General features: G+C 44.5%; 1 pseudogene; it reads right to left on the bottom strand.

Annotated features, from left to right (window-relative positions):
- Nucleotides 1-390: 390 nt before the first annotated feature.
- LOC142771402 (uncharacterized) lies at nt 391-3,923 on the bottom strand (annotated as a pseudogene).
- Between the last annotated feature and the right edge of the window lie 935 nt (nt 3,924-4,858).

Genomic DNA, 4,858 nt, shown 5'->3' with positions numbered 1-4,858 from the left:
ATCCGAAGTCACCCACTGTGGGCCCCGTCGTGGTGGTCTACTGGCTAAAATACTTGGCTGCTGACCCGCAGGCCGTAACATTGAATCCCGGCTGTGGTGACTACATTTCCGATGGAGGTGGAAATGGTGTAGGCCAGTGTGCCCAGATTTGGGAGCCCGTTAAAGAACCCCAGGTGGTCGAAATTTCTGGAGCCCTCCACTACGGCGTCTCTCATAATCATATGGTGGTTTTGGGACGTTAAACTCCAAATATCATCAGTCGCCCACTGCGGTGTCCTTCACAATCATATCATCGTTTCGCCACATAAAACCCTAGAAATGATGTTTGAAACCAAGTTGGCTCTGTGCCTAGAACTGTCGTGAGCCCAGTTGGTGGGAGACAGCTGCCATTCAGTGCAGCTTTGCACCAGGCACATTTCTCTCTATGCTGTGGCTCAAAGAATGGGGCCTCTTCTTTCCTCTCTTGGCAGCTGGCTCAACTGCTGGGCACCCTGTAGGGACCCTCTTGGACCCCCTTGTAAGCCCTGGCCTACGCCTAGCAGTGCTGGTCGGTTGCACCTTTATGTGACGGGCCCGGCGACGTCTTTCTGCAGCGGTAGCCTTGAATGCCAGCATCAGTCCTGTCCCATCGCTGCTGTTCTGAACACGAGCAAGCTCCTCTGCAAGGCCCTTCACGATATCAAGGTAAGCTGGATTGTGTGCATTCATAGAATGCACACGCCGCAACTGGACCTCCAGGAACTCATATGCATGTTCTTGGGCCTGCACCAAAAGTGATGAAAGAAATATACTTCAATTGTACAGCACACCAACAAGAACTGCACATTTATTTTGCTCCTCTCTAACTGCAGACAACTGAGAAGTGTGGCAGCTTGGGCTAGTTGGTATGGCGTGACGATAGTTATAGCGCGAGAACAAAACGAAACTTCTTGTCTCTGTGTCGTCGTTTTGTTCTCGCGCTATAACTATCGTCATGCAGACAACTGCTCGAGAATAAAGTTCAAGCTGAGGAGTCAGTTTAAGTTAAGGTTTTCCTGTCACCTGTTTTGACTATACTGTTAGTGGAAGTGCTGCTAATACCAACAATTGGTGACCTGTAGTCCCAAACATGGAACAATACGACACCAATAGTGTTGAAATCTTGAAATCGCCCTCAGAATGATGACATCCACCAATATGAAATTGTAAATTCGTGAGTGCGGTGGAGCACAATAATATGCTTACAGGAATAAAAGAAGCCTTGACTACTGTTCAGTAGCATTCCCTGTGTCTAATTGAAAAGTACTTCAGGGCCCTTTCAAGGGGCTTGTCCTACCTGGGCAAGTTGGGCTGCATCAGGCACCGACGGTACAGGTGCGAGGTGTGTGGCCTCTTGCGTGCTGGTGCCTTGCATTGCTTGGAGTTCGTCTGGCTCCTCCTGCTGGGCACTGGTACCTGCCGTGGTTCTGGAACTACTGCTGGGCTCCTCCTCTTAGAAGGGTTCGAAAAATATCCTGGGGGGACACTTCTCGCCCAGGGCCAGCTGTTCCAGTTGGTACCGGTCATCAGTACTCAGTGCCGGAGCATTCGGAAACAGTCCTCCGTACTTTTTCTGCACCAAAGCCTGGTGCTTACAAAATGCACCTTGTTTACCAAAGAGACACGTACATAGTCCTATGTCAGCATAGACCTCATAACTGGAGCTGGGGTGGGTCGCACTAGGCACAATGTACTGTCCCTGGCCTACCACTTGGATGTCCTCGGCTGCGTCTTTCGGCATTCTCGACAGCAGCTGCTTGTACAGCAGTTGATGGGCTGCAACATGGCTGTAGGCGTGGCGGAGGATACGGCTTTCAAAGTATTTCTCCCACACCAGAGCCACCGAGTCTACGAGTGCGACTGCATTAAATGCTTCGACTCTGTTCAGGATAATGTCTTTAAGCACACGTATGGTTGCCTCCGCAAAATTGTTGGTGTTGTGGCCCCTTGTCAACACGTCCAAACAGTAGAGCTGCACCCATTCTTTTTTGTCGGCGCAAGAATGTCAGAACTCTAGACAGGAAGACATCGTGTTGTAGGGCCCTCACTTCGGCAGTGGCAGCTTCAAGTTTTTCTGCTGTGTCTGCATACATGACCTGCAGATAGCAGGAAATTTTTCAATGAGGTGCTCGTATTTGGATATTTTCGCTTTTTTTAAACTGCACCATAATACAGATTCATGCTTCACTGTCTGCATTGAAGTCGCTTTGTGATCTGCACATGCTTGCCCCAGTTCAAAGGGCCAGTAAACAACCCCCAAGGACCAAAAATAAAAGTATGTGCACCTTTGCTCCGTGAACATGCTGCCTCCTCAAGGATTTTGCAAATACTTTATTAAGGAATTCACAAGGGTTAGAACATTGGTTTCAGCTAGTTTCAAATTTTCGTGCGGTCTCGCCACCCTTCTCTTTCAAAGGGAGGAAAAAGCGTAGCCTGCCGTCGTTTCTGGTTTAACCCAATCGATGAGCTGCGTGCTTCGTCAAGTCGCCGATCGGCGAATATGTGTCACTGCTCATGAAAGGAGGATTGGTCAGGTGTAGGAAAGGAGCGCGGGAATTGTTTTTCGAAATGGAGGCTGTGCACGGTGTGCAGCGCTGTAATCTGAAAATTGATTGCCACGGTCTGCTCTACGAACTGCCAAGCGGTGGTCCATAAAAGTTGATGCAGCTGACATTTTCTGTACGCTTATGCGAATAAGGAATTTTAGGTTCGAAGTGAATTCGAAGCGAATAGTGATTTTGGTCGAATAATATCTAATTCAATTGTAATAGTATATATATTGCATATTATAAACAAAAAGGGGCATATTTGTCATGGCCAAACAAACTTGCACAGATCTTTAAAAATTGAAACAGGGCCTATGCAAAGGCCATTTTTTTTTCATCAAAGGAAGTGGCAACAACTTCGAATTGTAGCAGCATTCGACTTTTGGTGCAGTCCAAGTAATAGCCAGTAAAATATGCTGCGTTTCAATTTTTTATAATTGGAGCATATTAATCTGTGTAACGAGCTTTTAAACTGAAAACAAAAAAAAAACAGAATCGATGTCATTGTAATTCTTTATTAAAACCTTGAAGTGGAGCTTTGCTGCAGTGTGAATTTCTCTTGATTACGTGTTTTCACGGCTTAGCACCAATTCACTGCAGTGAAACCACTTTTACATGTGGTCTAATATGCTTGGGTAAGTGCTTTCATGGTTTAGCATTCCTCCACTGCCGTGAAACCACCTTTACAAAGTGTTACCAGTGGACTAATATACACCTATTTTGTTCATGTTTATTAATTCAAAATTTTCAGCAATTTAACTTCGATTCAAAGCAAATTTGATTACTGCATTATTCATTTGAATATTCAAAGCATTTGAATATTTGTACAAGCCTCATTTTATGGCATTTGAAATCATTTGAACCCACCAGACGTTTACTGGTGTACTTTTTAAATGTGATTAAAATGGACACAAATACTGTCTACGTTGTCATCTGCAGATTAGGGCATCTTGTGCGGCATACACTCCAAATTATATCACGAGGAAGTGAAGGTAATTCATGCACTAGCCTTGCAGGACAGCTGTGCTTTTTATACACCTATGCTGCTATGCCAGCGCCATCATCTTGGAAACATGAAACGAATGCTAAAATAGCAGACCATTGTGAATTTGTTCACTAAGTGCAGATGCAACGAATGCACCTCGTATCTTAGAGCTAGAGTTACAACTAGATTGCAAAAAAACTTGCCAGTTGGAAGGCAGACATGAATCGTCTCCTCTGGTCTTCGTCGACAGAGTTGTGAGATGTCGTCAGCCAGTACCACTCCGCTTGTGCCACATGAAAATGGCACAAAAGCTGCCTTGCTGACGGCCATGTCTGCTGCACGGTGGCCTTCTCAGCACTCGAATTGTCACTCATGAGTACCTGTGGGGCCTGGCAGACAATGCAATAAAGTTGAAATCTGTCCATAGTTGTAAAGGCATAGAAAAGTCGTGGATGTTGTGAGAACAATTTTCGTGGGTGAATCTAAAATTATAAGTAGCCTTGGCTAATAATTTTCTATTGAACTTGAGTTCGCTATTTGTTTTTTAATAAACTATAGAGAGCAGTAACATTTATGGTAAGCTTCAAGGTTAAAGACAAGTGTAAGTTTGCATCTGTTACCAGTATTTTAAAAAGAGGAGAGAGTTCGGGCAATAGGTCCACGAACTCACTCATTGGCCAACTCACACGGACTCACTCAGACTCACATTATGAGTCTGAGTCTGAATAAGCACTATTTTTGTGAGTCGAAGTCCGAGAGAGTTTGTTTGAAGAAAAGTTTAGTGAGTGTGAGTCCGAGCGGGTTCGGCTAAGCAAAATTTTGGAGAGTCTGAGTTCTAGTGTGTCTAAAGCGCAAAATATATTTCTTGAGTGAGTTCCACTTTCTTTTGCCGACTTGAGGTTCCACCTAGACAATTTCAGCATTACTCAGCCTTACCTAGATTCACATTTATACTCGCATCTATTCACAGGTATTCCAAAGTAGTGTTGTTCATACACCGTTTCAATATTTATTAATTAGATGTGTGAATTATACAAGGGGGCGCCTTGACAGTCCCGAACTAAGTCTTCCAGGGAATTTATTGGCTATTATATCTTATCATCTCCTTCAAGAAAAATGACTTTACTGGTTTGGAAGCACTCGGAACTCGTTTTCGAAGATGCTGTGTCAAGCGGCACCAATAAGAGCCCCGATTACATCAGATATTGGTGTTAAAGAGCATTGACACCACAATCAAAGTAGCTAATTCCATTCTGGAATTCACGCTTCAGGAATACTAGCGTTGTCTTTTTATATGAAAACAGGAGTT

Source organism: Rhipicephalus microplus, chromosome 9 (assembly GCF_043290135.1).
Source record: "Rhipicephalus microplus isolate Deutch F79 chromosome 9, USDA_Rmic, whole genome shotgun sequence".
Classification (NCBI taxonomy): Eukaryota; Metazoa; Arthropoda; class Arachnida; order Ixodida; family Ixodidae; genus Rhipicephalus; species Rhipicephalus microplus.
This window is presented reverse-complemented; position numbering and strand designations above follow the sequence as displayed.